The 18,588-nt window shown below is 40.7% G+C and overlaps 1 protein-coding gene across 2 annotated transcripts in view; it reads left to right on the top strand.

The window, feature by feature from the left end:
- sema3h (sema domain, immunoglobulin domain (Ig), short basic domain, secreted, (semaphorin) 3H) overlaps positions 1-18,588 on the top strand; it is a 79,785-nt gene that overhangs the window by 6,545 nt on the left and 54,652 nt on the right. The window lies entirely within an intron of this gene.

Raw genomic sequence — 18,588 nt, 5'->3', positions numbered from 1 at the left:
TTTTCCAGTTATTACCCGTCCCCTTGTGTGTTCTGAAGGTTTTTATGCTTGTAAACGGTCTGCAGAGTCAAAAACCCTCAAAGTACACCCTGTAGCGAGTAAAACTCTAACACAGAAAAGACTCATGTTCCATTGTTTGCTTCCTGGGTTCTGTGACGTGTGAACACCCAAATCAACAAAAAATGACAAGATTGGCCCAAATGGACCAATCCGCGGAGCACCTCACACACCAGGATCCCTTGGCTAACTAACAGGGAGTCCCCATTGACTTGCATAGAGTAATAGACGAGTTGCCCATGCTCACAGCGTTATAAACCTTTTTCTTACTCAATATCAAGCCACACTTATTGTTTTTACTTCGGCTGTGAGTGTTTGTGTGTGCTCAGGATGAGTTTTGCTTGTTCTCGATGCATCGCCGACCCGGAAACCTGTCCGCTCCTCGCAGCAACTCGAAGCAGCGGCGAGCAGCGAGTGAATACCTGGTGAATACACGTACTTTACAGAGATGCTGTATGAGAAACTAATGTGAGTTTGGAAAATTGCACAATATAAATCTCTTCTAGTAGACCTCAACAATGGATTTATGATCAGTAGAAATGGCCATGACATGGGACCTTTAAATGTAGTGTCTTTGAAATATCAATTACAACATCTATGCAGATAGGAGGCAATTTGTATCTAATTAAGATACACATTACATTTTCTATAGAAGTCAAATCAACATCTTTGAATCAATTGAGCAATTAAGCCTCACACCCAAAGACATGGCGACTGTCATTCATTGACAAGGCAGACGCCCCCTCAGGATTTAAAATCGAGTGTCTATGTGTGTTAGTTTCAGTAATGGCTAACAAAGAAATAATTATCTGATGGCAGAAGTCCCAGATCCTGATCACAACCAAATTAATTATCTCTTGGCCTCAGGCCGATCCGTCAACCGCAGAGAAATCCATGCAGAGGTTGCTGCAGAAACCTGCAGACGCAACAGAGCGGGAAAAGAAAGCCATATTTATTTTTTGACTAAAATAAAAAACTTCAGCTTTGTATTCAGCATTGTGGATTGTGCATCGGTATTCTGATGTACTGTATTGAATCTTCTTTTCCTCAATGTCTTTATCTTCATGCACTTGTTAGTTGCCTCTGGGCAGCACGTTGCATAAACACATGTTGTTTAATCAACATGTCGCTGTTTAACAGAAGCATAGTCAGTAGCTTATGCATGGTTGAATAGAAACAACAGGACCTCTGTTCAGCCGTGCCCCACAATCATCTATTAGTTGTTTGCGTTTTTTACCTTGTTGGTGCAGCAGTGGGGTGTGGTTATGGTCACTGGAGAATAAACTGAAGATTGAACACGTTTTTTAAGTGCTCTGAGATGTCCTGAAGCATCTACTCCTCCAAGCAGGATGGGGTTCAACACATTGACCCATGTTGAGTGTTTGGATGTTTGGGTGTAACGAACATGTCGGTCAAAAGTAATGAGAAAGCAAAGGTCTGCATCTTCTAATTAAAAAAGGATTTGGGGTTCAGTCTTTTGCCCTCTCAGCCATATTTGAAGCAAATCGCCTTCAAATGAAAAGCTGCTTTAAGGTATCCTGGCCTTTAGTTACGGGGAGATGTCCCTTTAATCATGTTTACCAGAGGACACCGTAGAATAAGAAAGCAACTGATTACACGTTCTTACATAAGCCAAACAAACACAAAGGGTCTGTGAAGTGGATGAAGTCGACCAACCGTGACCTAGAAAGTACAGAGAGAGGGAAACCTTGTTGGATTCTCCCAGGTGTGAATGTAGCTCTAATGAAGCCTGAATGAGAAAATGTGATGAGCTGCTGAAGTAGCTGCATATTGTGTTTGTCAGCATGTGTGTGTGGGGTGTATGAAGTGTGTGAGCTTAAATTGAGCAGTTTTAGGTTCGACGATCTCTGCTCACCTCAGCCTTTCTTGTGTGTTTGCATGTGTGTGTTTTAGGGCTGCTCGATTATGGCAAAAGTCATAATCTCGATTATTTGGGTCAATAATTGATATCACGATTATTAAAACAATTAACCATTTACATTGAAAACATCCATTTATTGAAAAAAAGATGTGAACAGTATGTTTTTAACAGTTGATTAACCTGAACTTTAAGTATAATTCAACTAAAAAACCAATAAAAAAAATGTTTTGAAATAAAAAAATAATCGTTTTATTTCGATTACGTTGTTTTCATAATCGTTGCAAGCCAAAATCGTAATTGCGATTAAAATACGATTAATTGAGCAGCCCTAGTGTGTTTTATAGCTTCAGTATGTTCATCTAAGAAATGGGTGATGTGATGGTGTGTGCAGTGATTCTGTTCACCATCATGCATGTGTGTGTGTGTGTGTGAGTTGTGTGTGTGCGTGCTCTCCCTCTCTCTCTCTGGGAGCTCCATGCTGTGGTCATTTCCCTTCCCATCTCTACGGAGGTTTTCCTTAGAAAGAGGGAGGAGATTTTTGTCGGGGAATCGCTGTAATTACCGAAGGATTTCAGCTCAACTTAAAGACTTTGATTCAGAGGTTGTTTGGAAGTTCAGAGACACTCATTAGGATTTCCCTTCATCTGTTGAATGCATAGCTGACAACCAGTGTACAAACGGCAGAAACACATGAGTAAATCTGCATATTTAGCAAACAAGGATGTTAATCTGTCACATCACTGTAATAGTGTTTACTCTAATTCCTTCAACGATTCTGTAAAACTGGTCAATGAATGCATGATTGGAAGAAAATGGTTGCTCTGTAAAATTCGACTTGCAAAAAAAAGACTGTTTAGCAAAAATGTTGCTGATTTTCACATTTAGATTTCCTGTACTGGCTGCTCTGGCCACTCTGCTTTTAAAGCATGTTTAAAACCACACTGTAGAACGTCTGAAATCCATCAAGCTGAAAATTATGCTTTTTTGACATACCGGTAGTTACGTTTCACCTGCCAGCACTTGTAAACTATATTCCTTTCAGACGTTACGGTTGAAACATAAGACTGAAGCTGTCCCAAGTCTGCGCTGCTTTCTTAGTCTAACAGGGCTTTAGGTATGAACTGAATTCACTCTGGAATGGACAGATTTGATACTCACTCAGTCAGATGTCTGTATGCAGACTATATTCACTTTGTCATTCTTATTGATTCCGATAATGTCCCAGAATGCAAAGCCCAACAGAGATGGAGGGGCTGCTCACATCTGGAAAAATCTAAAAGAAACTTGTTGGTAAAAATCAGAAAACAGAAAAGATAGGAAGCTGCCTGTGACCGACAACGTCATAATCCATCGATCAACAGCGGCTGGTAACACACCAAGTTATGCTGTGATGCACCTGCAAAGACAGCATTGTGTAAAGCTTTGTTTTTTGGAGTGACAAGAAAGTATGCATTTCAGTTTTCCAACTATATTGGAAGAAGAATATATTGAAGTAGAAATGGGCCCTTTTTCCAAGGGCACATTTCTGCATATTGGCTGCCAATCACCCCAGATGGTACTAGAACCCACAATCCCCAGCTTAGGAGGCCTGTGCCTTATCCATTGGGCCACTGGGGCTTTTGACAGCCTAAATTGAGAAGTTATGTCAACAAAGACTCAGTGCAAACTCTGGCAGAGGAAGAGGAAGTTGTCATAAAAACAAACTGTTACTATACTACCATTAAACTAAGCAGAGCTTGCCGACCACTTTGACACCCTCTCACTCACCTCCATGCTTCATTCATTCTCTAGTGTGAAAATGTCCATGAAAATTAGATGACATTAAAATGAAAATTCGTATATTTGTTTCTTCTCATGTCCGTTACACTGCTTCGCTTACAGTAGGCTCCATCACTCGTTGGACAGGGCCGAAGTGCTGACGGTGCAGAAAACAGTTTGACAGACACTCACTTACGGCTCAAAATTGGCCAACGTCAGATAATCGGATTGGTGTGTTTTGCCTTTAGGCATGGTGAAGTCGGTTAACACAAAGAGAGACAACCCAACCATCTTTGTGATATCCACTCATTACCTTTGGTTGGATTGAAACCGGTTAACTATGCAGAGTGACTACAAACACAGATTTAAACATGTTAGTTAGTTAGAAAGCCCCTAACAAACAAACAATTACCAGAGGATGATTGTATTCATCTGGGTTATAGGCCACCTGTGTCTACTCTACAGGGCGTAGAGTAAGTATGTTAGCAGAAAGGATGGTGCTCAGTCTGTAGGTTCATCTCAATGAATCAATGCTTTGCCGGTGAATGAAGGTCTGTGGCCGAGCAGATCATCCAAGCGCTCGTACCATTTACTGGTCTTCCGGTCGTTATCACTCTTATTATTAAGGTCTTTAATCTTTTTGTAGCCCTGCCGGAGTTTCTTAATTTTTAGCCGGCATGCGCTAGCGCTGTGGATGATTCCCAGTTTGAATAATTTAGCCGAGCAACGGTCGAACATTTTAGCATTGGGTACTGGCTTCAGTAGCAGTTCCTGGGTCGTGTCCTCGGAGTAAATTGCCTGAAGCGCCTACACCTCCTCATCACTCCACCACTCCGATGCTTTATTGATGCTTGCCATAACTGCTTTTTACAACAAACTACTCTCTCCGTTGATGCGCTGGGCTAATATAGCGAGCAAAAAAAATGGCGGCTCTACAAAACATTTAAGGGTTTTACGGGGCGTGGTTTGCAATCGCCCAGCCAATCAGAACCGTGGTACTTTTTTTCCCCAGGAAAGTACCTGCTCTTAGCAGGCGCTAAAAATGGGGTGAAAAGTTCCCGGCACTTAGTTATTTTTTTGGTATGAACGCGACATCAGGGGTACTAACGGAACTAAACGCGAAAAGTACGGGTGAAAGGTACTTGGTGTGAATGCGGCTAATGTCCCTCCTCGACTCCTCTCTCCCCCTCCTCCGGGACTTGACCCGGAAATCGATCAAGACACGCCATGTTGAAAGACATCCCAATCGCTGAAATGCACACGGAGGAGTCGAGGAGGGGTGAGGGAGGAGGCTTCCAGAGGAGACGAAAGCGAGGATACACGAGAGCAGACTACGCGGAAGTGTTTTCACTACTCGCGTATAAAAGCCCCGCCCCCACCTTCACAGCCTCTGCTCACTGCAGCTGATCTTACCGTTAAAGGAGGATCAGAGTCATTCAATGTTTAAAGTGCTTCATTAAGAGTAACATATATTAAATCTCTTAAACGAATGAGGAGATCATATTCTATAAAAACATTAAAGTGTGTGAAATATATGTACAAATTCAATAATAATGTTTTGATTATAAAATAATAACTTACAGTTCTTACTTGTGGTTTTCAATGCATGTGTGGTAGACCCACAGAACGTCAAACATTTAGGATGTATACAAATACGGTAGGACAAATTAAATAACAACATCCAATACAAAAGTTGATCTGAAACAAGCTCAAATACCATAAGGAAATTAATACATCGATTGTTATTATTGTTATGATTATAATTATAACTTAAATGAAATGTTATACCTGGAAACACAAATACAGGACCGAAAATAATACATAGAAAACTATAATAAAAGAGATGAATGGAAGAGATGGACGAAATCATTTCAATGAGAAACTAAATCCCAGGTTTGAAGGGATTGATGTGGAGGGAAGTCCAGTGACAGGGGATAAAACTGCGCGCACCATAAGTAAAAGGCATTGTTTATGGTGACGCTTGAGTGAACGAGAACATCCCAATTAATACGTGAGGACTCCTCTGTCCTCGCGTCTCTCGCGTCTTACGGAGGCGGAGCTAAGATGCAAGGAAGGGACGTGAGTGAGGGAAAGGAGGAGGTGAAATATTCAATTGAGCCTTGTGTCTACACAGGATGCGCAGGCATCTGGCATAGTATTGAATGTTGGAGTTTTGGCAGGACTAAATACAAACCTAGTGGATATGTGTAAATCTCTGACATTATGGAGTTAAATATCAACTGTCAATCACCCCAGATGGGACTCGAACCCACAATCCCTGGCTTAGGAGGCCAGTGCCTTATCCATTAGGCCACTGGGGCTTCGAATCAAGTAGTGAGTTTATATTAGATTACCATCATTGGACAAACATCGGCTTTCAAAAAAGCAACAAAGGGCCCTGATGCTGCTTGGGAAGACACGGAGAGACAACAAAAACAAATTAAGAGAAATACAGAGAGTAGGAGGATGCTGCGAATTTGGAAAACATAGAGAAGTTGTAATTTCTAAACTAGTATACGCTGTGTTTATCTTTCACCACAATTAAATTACTGACATCATTTGTCTTGTCTTGGCCTGGGGAAAAGAGCTATAATGTCTTCTGTGGCTCCATGGGGAGGATCTTCTGAAGTATCTCCGTTTGAGTATGGGACTACAATCAAAACAGGGGCCGTGGAGTTTGAAAGATAGGGGCGTTTACCAGGGTCTAACTAAAGAGGCTATTGAATGGCAGGCAAGGCTAGGATCTAGTGTTCCTCGACTTTTACCAAAACAAGGAATTTAAACTCAGGATATTCCGCGCTCTGCTGCTTTACATTTTAGAATTATCTGCATGAGTGCAAAATGAAATAACAAAATGTACATCAGCTTAGCAAAGTCGTAGTTTAAATTAAATCCATCAAATCATGTATTCATGTCTTAACATAACATTTGAAGTGCAATCATTTCATTTACTAAGTAAAAAAGAGATGGAGATGCTACTGCCATCAGAGCCAGGCATTCAGAGCTGTTAGTCCGGAGAGAGAGCAGCCCTTTCGCTGTCTGAGAGATTTGTTCTGATTGGTAGAGTTTAATCAGACCGACTGAGCAGACAGCTTCATGTGTCTGGGAAAAAAACAGCTTTAAATACTTAAATACATGCCTGATTACCTCCTAACCCCCCCTTATTTTTCTCTTAATGACTAAATTATCCCAGTTATTCACTCAAACTTCATGTCGCACACACACGGCCACACACACTCGCACACACACTAACTTGTGTGTAATGAGCCCATTATCCCAGCCATTCAGTGGAAGCTAGTGTCATTTTCTTGGTTATAGATGGCAGTTAGAGATATTGTCTCTGTACACCACACACACACAAACACACACACACCCACACACACACACACACACACACACACACACACACACACACACACACACACACACACACACACACACACACACACACACACACACACACACACACACACACACACACACACACACAGACACACACACACACACACACACACACACACACACACACACACACACACACACACACACACACACACACACACACAATAAAAGGGACATTTTCCTGCAAACCGTTAGCAAAGACATGCACATTACTATTAAACTAATCACATTGGACACACCATATTAAATAACACACACAGAAGAACTGCATAACTGAACAAAAATAGAAGCAGCATTCAAAAGGCACGCACTAAACAGAGAACCAAGTACTTATGCAAACCCACATTTATGGAAAATGTGTATACACACACACAACACCCTAAGCTGTCACAGCTACACCTGCAGCTACTTTCAAACACATAACTGTCACATGAGAATATAAAGAGTCATTGTAAATCTCCATAGATGCCTCAGAGGAGATTTAGGGGGTTATTACTGTACGTCATTGTGAATCTATTTCCCACACGGAGACACTCATGTTTTATTCATACAGCAATCACGTAGCGAATAGTTTTGCTGTACACTTTTTAATGTAATTCACTGACTGGAGATGATTTGAATTGAATCCTATGAGTCTCTCTTGTTTAAAACAAGGCATTGGCTCTTACCTTTGAACTCTTTACGGCTGATTACTTGGGATGGTTGGGATTCAGACGTTAAAACTGATCCTGCTGTTTCCCCCAGTGTCTTCCTGGAGAAATGCCCAATTTGTAATGTAAATGCAAATGAGTCCTTTTTTATATTCAAGCTATTAGCATGCAAATCGCTTGGTTATAAGCGTCCATCAGTGTCCAGATGCATGTTTGTACAATTATATTTAGATTTCCTCAGAGAGTGAAAAGTGTGCATCTCAATTTTAATATATCTTCAATTACTAACTATCCTATTTTTTATATATTGTGTGATTTTATGATTAAGGCCCATTTGTTGCCTACTTATCCTCAGCGACAAAACCGTTGAGGAATTTGAAGGGGCCATGGAGGAATGCTTTCATACGAATCCAAGATGAGCTTTCTGTTTTTAATAAAGTAGGAGGACGTAGTGTAGCTACAGAAACACAAAACAGCAGCCATCTGCTGTTTTGTGTGTCTGTAGCTACACTACAACAGTCTACAACAGATTCAAATGATTTGGGGGTTCATTTTAAATCCCCTTCACGGGACAGGGGATTGGATATACATTTGCTCATAGTATTTAAGCATTTCAGCTGTTTTGATGAATTTGTGGAAAAGCCACGTCAAACATATCAACCTCATCATATGTTTTATTGCTTGAAAGTCTTCTGTTCTCACTAACTCCTTAGCTCAGTGTGGAATTCCTTAGAATGTTAAGACATTATAGCTTTACCTACCCTTGAGCCTTGAAATATATATTATTTGAAGATCCAGCTCAGAGATACAGGCGATACAAATAAATACCTGTCTGGTTTTCTCTTCCCAAGGAAAAAAAATTATTCCACAAGGAATGCAAACTGTAACAACTTAAGTAATCAACTGTAAAGTGGCACTTCACATTGCAAATGAACTGTTAACACACATGTGTTTTGGCATGGCATTGGTGAAATTACATAAAAAAGCTATTGTGATCAGTTGTGACTTCACAGGCCATTTTTTTCTAGTTTTTTTAAAGTGGCAAGTACACGTTTTCTACAGGATAGACTGATTCTAAAAGCTTTTTATTTTTTAAGAATTCTGCTTTCAAAGGAAACTATCATCTTAAGTAACAGATAGACAACTATACCAGATATAATAAGCCCTGGTTTTGTTTGATTCTTTATATATTTCTAACTTTCTTTGTGACATTGAAGTTGAGAGTTGAGTCCTGGCTCTTCCACTTGCCCCAGCATCACCTTTCTCTCCTCTCTGTGTATTAATAAAGCCCAAAAGCCTTTAGAAGGAAGTTCAAAATCAAGAGATATTTCATTATTCATTATTCTTTCAGATCTGTTTATATCTAGGCCAGTGCTTTCCAGGCTCAGGGCTGGGGATGTTGCTGAGCTGCGGATTTCAATGGGTCTGTTATCTGGCACAGATCAGGCTATTGTCTATTATACATTTTAATGGAGGCATTCCCCAAAGGTGGCGCTACCATTACTTGTCACTATCAGTCAAACCTTATTTTGCAAGTCGTTTGAAGGCTAATATTGCAAATATAAAGTATAGCTGTAACCTAGGTCTTTGAAAAGTCTTAAGCCTCCTTAAAGAACTTTTCCAAAGTATTTGAAGCCTGATAACTATTACTTTTCGTTAGAATGACATAAAAAACCCTATTTAAGGGTCTTTGAGTTTGAGGGTTTTCTCCTCTCTGGACAGAGACAGTAAAGGAGTCTAATTACACTCTTGCTTTGGCAACAACAGCCCCTGACAACAGTGGACATGTGGTAAATGTACCCTCAAGAGGTTACTGGTGTTCATATCAGGGGCTATCTTTAGCCTGAAGCCTGCAATTAAGCAAAACAAAAAAACACAAGCTTCATATTTCTTCTATTTCCCTAAAGTATTAATTTGCTGTCAATAATTGAGACCTTTTACGAGTTTCTCTCCTTTCCTGTGACTCATACTGTGCGTCAGCAAACTTCTTACTCTATTAGTCAGGTGTGGTGCACAAGTGGCCAGGGGACTTACTATGATCTGCGGCAAAATAAATGAATTATTTAGGTTACATTGGCTGGATAAAGTGTATTGACCCTGATCCGGATGTCTTAGCTTGTTTCTCTTTTCAGTGCAGATGTATATTTCTCACTGCAGTGCATTCCTTTCCTTTTAGCTGCTTGAGGGAATTTAATCCACAAAGACACACTTGACTCGTTGGCCAGCTGAAAGCCAGCAGTAGACAGGATCAACAGCGCTTGCTCTAACCAGCACTTCACCTCATTAGCTGCAGACGAGGGCAGGCTGGACACGCAGGATGTGAGGGGCGTGTCAATCCCAGAGGTTCATTCCTAAAGGAAATATCAAGCTGTGAGATTTTCTAGTAGGTTTGTGAAGAATGTGATCAATGAAGTTCATCAAGTCTAAGATGACTTTAAATCAAGTGGCAGCACATAGACCCCAGTCAATCCTTAGATTAGTGCTGCATGCCCATGGTACAAAACATCTGGTCTGTATTCACAAACAATCTACCAATATATCCTAGCTATTAGCTCATGATTTTAAGTTGTGAGCAGTACTTTTAAATGAGTCTACAAAATGTTTGCTCTTCCTGTTCCTACTTGTACCATCCTGGTAATTTTAATACCTAATCTATTTGATAATAACAGTGGAAAAATAGCTCTGCTGGAATCAATTTCATTGGTTGGCATATATATCTATAGACCTCTGCTTAAGAAACTCTAAGCCTCTTTAAAGTCCTCCTTCTTTTTCCTTGTAGTCTTCCACCTAAGGCTCTCTCTAATGGGCTAATATCATTTGTGAAAAACGTGCATGTTTACCAGGATCCAGTCCCAACAGTAGGACATCATTATTTCTAAGACATTTCTTAGAATTTCGTCATTAGGAGCAACTTATTTTACTGGGTAGCTTTGTGACTAAAACCACTGATATTTGTAATCCTTGCTGTTAGCGATCTGACATTCCCTTGGCTGCGTAAGCAATATGAAACCACAAGAATTGAGAATCAGATTCTTGTGGTTTCTGTCTGTTTTGTCAGTGATGGAAACATCAGACAAAGCCACAAAGGGTCGGAAGTCAGGCTTCCTCTTCCTGTTTAAATAGATCCAAGTCTTATCAGAAAATAGAGAGGATGTACTGCTACAGATAGTGGTGTTATCGTCTGGCCAGGCTTTAAAGCAGGGATTCGTCATACATTTGACATTGAAAGCTGATAATATGTATCAATCTGAACTCACTGTCGACATCCATAAGGACAGCATTTTGTTTATGGGCTGCCATTTATAAGATGTGGAGATTGGATTATGGCCCATTCGCCAAGGCGAACGGCCACGAAGCATACCGAATGTCTTACATGCTTTGATGTTAGGCCAAGAAGTGGAAGCCACAGACAATTTAAAGACTGCAGTGGGTTTTCATTCTGAATCTCTACCACGGTGTCAACTTAACTCCTAGGTAGTTCAATTAATGCTATTAATGTTGCGGCAGAGAGTACTGATTAGTATGCCGCGGAACAGGGTAGCGATTTTCTTGAATATTGGTCTTCAGTCCAAGCCACTGAGCGTGACTGTTTCCACTTGGGATAAGTCAACTTCATACATTTCTAATCTCAGCCTCACCAGCATGATGCAGTTCTTATTTAGGTACATGCATAGCTCCCATGTCATGGTTTTGTTTTGTTATTGTTCGTTGAAGGTCTATTTATAGTGCAACAAGTCTTCCTACCTAAGGAACATAGAAGTGTTTTTGTCAAATGAAAATGCACCCACTAAAGTTGAGATTCCCTCAGGTTAAGAATTAAACCATGGGTTCAATGCTAGTAAGAGACACAACAGTAACTGGGATCATCTGCAGTCTTTTCTGTTTTGTTTTTCATTAGGATAAGGAATCAATCATTTATAACTTATTCCATTCCGACTATTTGTGTGAGAAAAACATATTATAAAACTTCCAATGAGAAACGTCTGTGAACTAACCCTAACCGTCTAGCCATGAGCAAAGTGTTTGACCCCCAACACTCTTCAGCACTGGGCCGCTCCACCAAGTAACTGTGTGAATGTGCAGCAGAGAAAACAATGGGTGTTCTCAGTGAACCTTCTCTGGATAAATAAAGATGGAGAAGATAGAAAGCAAACAGTGAATGGACTGTAATGTGTGTGTGCAGCAGCAGGGCGAGCTGGGCCGAGCACTCTGATGATGATGAATAATCATATGCACTGAGGTCAAAGGTCAAGCTGTCCACGTGGGTCTGGTCTTTCTGTGACACAGTCCAGACGTACTGCAACTGTGTGTTTGGGTATAATGTTTCTGTCGTGTGCATGTGTATGTATGATTTGAGCCCATGTGGAACAGGAAGAAGAATTTACTTGAGAATTAGTCTTTTCCCTAGGATGGAGTCATAGCAGCGGTGTTAAGGCACGCGGGTCCAGCAAAATGTGAGCGCGTGCAAAGTGCGAAATCAAAAAGGGTCGCCACAAAAAAAAAAAATAGTATATAGGGGAAACACTGCATCTGACCTTTTATTTTTATTTTAAATAAATAGACATGTTAATGTAGATGAAATCATTTATATGAAAAGCATTTAAAATGACGTCAAAGGAGCGACACACTCACTTAAACCACACACACATAACAAAATGAAAAATGAGGTGATAGAACTGCACATTCCACAGATGTACATGAGTCAAGGTGAAGATGGAGATGCGCTTGACTTTTTGTACAGACTGAACCTGTATATTGCAATAATAATGCGTGGCCTAACCTGTTGAAACACCAGTGGCACCACTGGATCAGAGAATACATTGTACAGTTTTAAAAAATGAATAAGACTACAATGTGTCATCCTGATGGAGGTACACTGAAGGCTAGGTGCATCAGGACAGGAGTAATATGAGAATTGAATTGAGCATGATACATTGGTATTTTATCCTGTGTTGTTTGTTACTGATTCTTGAAATCTGACCTTCTTGCCTGTTTCCCTTTCTGACACGATAAATTGTGGTTTTATTTAAGGCACCAAGAACACCTGATCTAACATAGTGACCATTTGTAAAGAATATATATAAATGTAGTGCGATGTGATCTTGATGTAACAGAGAAATCCAGAGGGAAGATTTTTGTCACTGCTGTATGCACGTGCACATGTGTGTTAGAAATTATTTTGTGTGCATGTCTCCACATAAGTGCCCATCTGTGTGCCTATGGGCTTTGTTCCCATGCTTCTGCAGGCCCCCTGCTGTAATTGCACCAGTAATTGGTGAAGTGATAACCCCATTTCCACAGGAAATGTGCCCCGGTTTCCTCGCCCCCGCCACCATCACCTCCCTCTGGTGGCGCAGCCAACAAAGTCCTCCCCCTGGGAACGTTGCACCAGACAGCTAAAGTTCCCTGCGGCTCGGCGAGTAGATGAACAGACGGACAAAGACAGACACACAAACAGACATCAGAAACAAAATGCACTCGTGTGTAGCTTACCAACACACTCACATGGAGGAAGCCGTAGCCTCTGAGGGGATGATTTGGATAGATGAATGATACGTGTAGTGTGTGTGGTTGGAAATCAGGAGGAAATGCTGTAAAACACCAGGAAAATAACTAAATTGGATTCCTATGAGTGCGATAACCATTGAAAAATAAACTTATTTTATCATCTTTTTTTCATTTGTATCTATTATGTCACTTGTATTTCACTTTGCTGGTTTGCACTTACAAACCTATTACTTTTATTACTTTGTTTACATACAGTTACTCAATATGTGTTGCAAGTCCTGCCTTTTGTTGGGAAAGTTTCCTCCCTCCAACTTGTAACTGTCAGGAACTCAGGAATAATCCGGCCCTGCATACATGCTAACCAGATTAGCGAACTTCCTACCTGTCCATCATTGTGCAGGTTGTCATCTCAGCCTCCATGTGTTGCGCTGCCAGCATGGAAAGCAGTGCTGACGCTCACTGTTTGCATAATTGATACCTATCAGAGTGGTTCTGTCTGATTTGTTGTTGCCGTGACCTCCCTGGCTGCACCTCGGCTGCCAGTCTCACCTTCACAGTCCCACCTGAGCTCAAAGCCTGCAGGCATCTCAAGCATCATTAAAAAAAGACTTGAGGAGCTCAGAGAAGGACACAGACATTTTTATCTAACCACTGATTATTTCTAAGCAGCATTTTATTCAATGATTCATGTCTTTTATTTTTATTTAATGATTTGTCAAAATATAAATCTTGATTTCCCAACACATCCCGAATAGGCATGAAATCTTATTTCAAACAGACAGATACTTTGACGAACATAGCAATATTAGCACCAGAGCATCAAAGCTTTGAGCTCTGATATTTGGAAGCACTACAGACCTAAAAGGATTGCACATTTGTCCGAGAGTATCGGATATTTGTGGCTTCAACTATCATGTGAGAATCTCTGGCTTTACATCCTTAGTACTGTTGCTATGGTAACTTGCAACCTAATATAGGTTGAGAGCTGATATTAAACTGTCGACCATAACTAAAGACATATTGACAAACAACTTTAGCAGGTACTGCCTTCCCAACAAGAAACGGAAGAGGAATCTTTAGATCAGCTCCTTACTGTTAATCCCATTCGCTCTGCTTCTGATTATGTGTCTACAGCGCAGCCATGGCTCCTGGGATCTATAGCTGCCTGTCTGTTAATACAAATACTATTAGCTTCATTCTTTTGATCATTTGATTAAAGTCTGCAATGCATGTCATGTAGTAAATGCGATAATGCACACAGATCTGATCATTGATTTAAAAGAGTCATGATTGACCTCATCTGGGCCTAATCTGTGTTAATCACAAGCTCGCTGGAACTGTTCCTCTGGTACATTACAAGTATCCAAGTGAGGAAAGTTGCCTCAATCAGCTTTAATATAAATAGTTGGAGTCGACTAGTCTGGAACTGTCTTGTGATTAAGAGACACATAATGACTGGTAAAATAAACAAACAAAAAATCTCAGTCAGAACAATATTTGAAAAACAGCTGGATCAGCACAAAAGCATCATTCATCTACTTTAGATTAACACCGAGCAAGAGACATTTACCTGCACGGCAAGTTAAGTCTGTTTGCCCGTGTGCAGGTGTGTGTGTTGATAAGAAAGCCCGTCCACATGTGCATTGCCGTGTGTGTGTGTGTGTGTGTGTGTGTGTGTGTGTGTGTGTGTGTGTGTGTGTGTGTTGCAATGTAGGAATGTTATTAGCTGTATCACACGGCACACATTTGCTCTAATCACATAGAGGTCCATCACAGCTCCCATGACCAGCAGCCTTTAATCTAATATTCACCATGGATAAAAATATCTAACAAACACACACACACACACACACACACACACACACACACACACACACACACACACACACACACACACACACACACACACACACACACACACACACGCACACTTGCAGCACACACACACACACACACACACACACACACACACACACACACACACACACACACACACACACACACACACAACACACACACACACACACACACACACACACACACACACACTCACACTCACACACACACACACACACACACACACACACACACACACACACACACACACACACACACACACACACACGTATAAATGCACAAGCAGTAAATAAACTAACTCAAGGGGGCAAATATGGACAGGCTGACTCCATGCACTGCTATAAAGGAACCATTCACACACATTTCAGCGTGTGTGTGTCTGCATGTGCGTGCATATACCAGTAGGATTATGTCTTAGAATTTCTGTTCTTTTATGTCTTAACCTTTTCCGTCTTTGATTTAAACCGACAGGAGTCAGAGGCCAATTGGCTCGGATCAGAGGTCATGACCCTCGTTGACCCCGCTGTCAACTCGATGCTGATAAGAGTGGCTGCACTCAGCAGGCGTGTGTGTGTGCTGCAAGTGTGCGTGTGTGTGTGTGTGTGTGTGTGTGTGTGTGTGTGTGTGTGTGTGTGTGTGTGTGTGTGTGTGTGTGTGTGTGTGTGTGTGTGTGTGTGTGTGTGTGTGTGTGTGTGTGTGTGTGTGTGTGTGTGTGTGTGTGTGTGTGTGTGTGTGTGTGTGTGTGGGCAGAATGAGCATATTTGCTTTTGTAGAAGACATAGTAGATTAAAACGTTTTTTCCACATCACTCCTACCTAGACTTACAATTTCTCCCCATAGCAACTAGAGTCCATCGTACCATAAATACTTTTTTAACAGTCTCAAATTAAGTCAACAAAAATAAGTAAAACTAAAACCTTTATATTTTGCTTTTAAAATTCATCATAATGTACCCTTTTAGAAATTTGAAATGGAAGTATAGAAATCTTGGGGAATGTTTTAGTGTTGTGGTCTGTGTTAAACCCACATTTTTTTAACTTAGGTAGCAATAATACATACTGGCTACAGGATAGTTTAAGTGTTGCAACATTAAGCTCTGAAGAAACACTGCACAGAGAAGTAACCATGTTTTACACAACCTCTTCATAGAATATAATTACAGTTGCTCTTTATTCTTAAACCAGCTTTTCCAGCATTATTAAATTGATTTTTCCAATGATTTTGGTTATTCTGTCTTGTACTCTCTGTACCACAACTCGCTTTTTTTGTATCAGATTTTTCTTCCAGCTTTCAATGCAATTGAAAGGCATTCAGAAGCTGAGAAGTCATTAAAAACAAAAAATCTATTTTTAATTCAGAGATTTTGAAAAGGCTGCAGAGTTGGAAAAACAGATTGCCTCAGGGTCGATAACAACATTACACACAGACGGATGAATGCTAGAAAAAAATGCACTTACACTTTCACACTTCTAGAAGTATTTAGACAGAAGTGACTGTAGACTGTGTGAGGTGAAACGCTCGACCTTTCCTTACTGTGTTTGGTTAATGTTTGCATCAATTTAATTTGGTCTTGGCAGGCGTGTGTTAATATCCTGTTGAATGTTGATCATGAAAGATAGCCAGACAGCATGGCACGGATACCACTTTTTTAATCTGGAAATGTGTGTGTAACTGAATGCGTAACCGTAAGTGTGTGTGCTCTCCTGTTAACTTAACATATTTGATCTCATGGAAAAACACTCCATTATTCTAAGCTGCCCTCTGTGTTTTAGCCAAAGTGTTGATGAGCGGTCTGAGCCAAATCCTTCATAACTGTGTGTGTGTGTGTGTGTGTGTGTGTGTGTGTGTGTGTGTGTGTGTGTGTGTGTGTGTGTGTGTGTGTGTGTGTGTGTGTGTGTGTGTGTGTGTGTGTGTGTGTGTGTGTGTGTGTGTGTGTGTGTGTGTGTGTGTGTGTGTGTGTGTGTGTGTGTGTGAGAGAAGGTGGGGTATGGAGCCAATGCCAAGAGACACTCCTCGACACACCACACATACCCCCTCAAAAAATTATGTCGGCATGGTTGCTGTTTCCAAGGCAACTGTCCCAAGAGTTAGGGTGGGGTGGGTGCAGCTGGTGTTTCTCGACTTATCCCGGTTTGCGTGTGTATGTGCGAGCATGGCAGGGGGAAAGAATGTGTGTGTTTTTATACTCAATAGGAGGCATTCATCTTTGTGAGGTCAAGATGGGAGACAACAACAATCTGAACAATTCTGCGTATGTGTGAAGGTGTGACATAGATAAAGGAGGTGTATACAAACTGGGAGGTTGTGATGTGTGTGTGTGGAAGCTAAATCTAAATGTGTTTCAGTCTTCAACATGTGCTGCTGACTCACCATTGCACCCACTTTCTATCTTTGTAAATGTGTGTGCATGTGTTTACAAAGAAACTCCTAGTTCCCTCTTAGTTCCGAGTGTCATCTTTATGCCATAATGCTGATTTAATGCACTCTTAAGTGAAGATGCGAGTTGGATTTCAGCCTGTCGGAGCCAATAGAATCTCGTGATGCTAACAGTTGCTGAACGTCACTTGGGTTTCCACCGAAGACGTGGTTTCACATTCAATTAAGCTGAGCTCTTCCTTTTATATTGAATTAGGCAAGGTCATGGCGTTCTTGTGGCACACACTGTAATTCAGATGAAGTGCCTGATGCTTGAGTAGGCAAAGCAAGGCATGAATTCCACCAGGGTTAGATTCCCTGTGAAGACGAGGGTATAAACGTCTTTATTGATAGGCGTTGGGATGTAGTTTCATCTTATGAAGTTAAGTAGGATATGCTTGGAATTCAAATAGCTGTACCCATGAAAACATGGTCAGGAAACAGAAAGGGAAATTGCCTTGTGCTGTTTTCAAAGTTGTATTTACTTCTTTGTGTGATGTTTGCAATTCAACACCATGTTTGGAAAAAAGTGAAGCCTTTAGTAAGGAGGAAAATGGTATCGACGACTGTTGAACAAGTCTCATTTTCTGGAATTAAAGCAATCACATAACAGAATGAGTGTTGACATTTTTTAAATCATAGCTTTCAGAAATGTGACACAATAAGAGGCGCGCATGAGTTAAAAATAGCATAGGTAAAAAAGCAATAAATAAATACATAATACTAATAATAACTTTTGGCACTCAAATGTCCATCATGATATTGATGTTTGTTTAAATGTCAGCTTACTTTGCGAGCTAGCTGTAGAACTGTACTACTACTTCACTGTACTACTACTTTGAAACAGGCATCATCTTCAATAAATGATCCTAATGTCTCAATTATGCGGCTGGAAATGCATCAGGACATGTTGTAGATTATTGCTTACCAGAAAATAGGTTTATGTTAATCATTCCGATGTCAATATCCTTCTCTGTAAACTTACAAAATCGAAGATAATTGTACTCTGCCTTAAGTACCCTTATGTAAGTCAAGCAAAATACAACTGCGAACAAGAAG

Source organism: Notothenia rossii, assembly GCF_949606895.1.
Source record: "Notothenia rossii genome assembly, chromosome: 4".
In the NCBI taxonomy this organism is placed as follows: domain Eukaryota; kingdom Metazoa; phylum Chordata; class Actinopteri; order Perciformes; family Nototheniidae; genus Notothenia; species Notothenia rossii.
The sequence above is the reverse complement of the archived record's forward strand: the minus strand, read 5'-3'. Positions and strand labels throughout refer to the sequence as shown.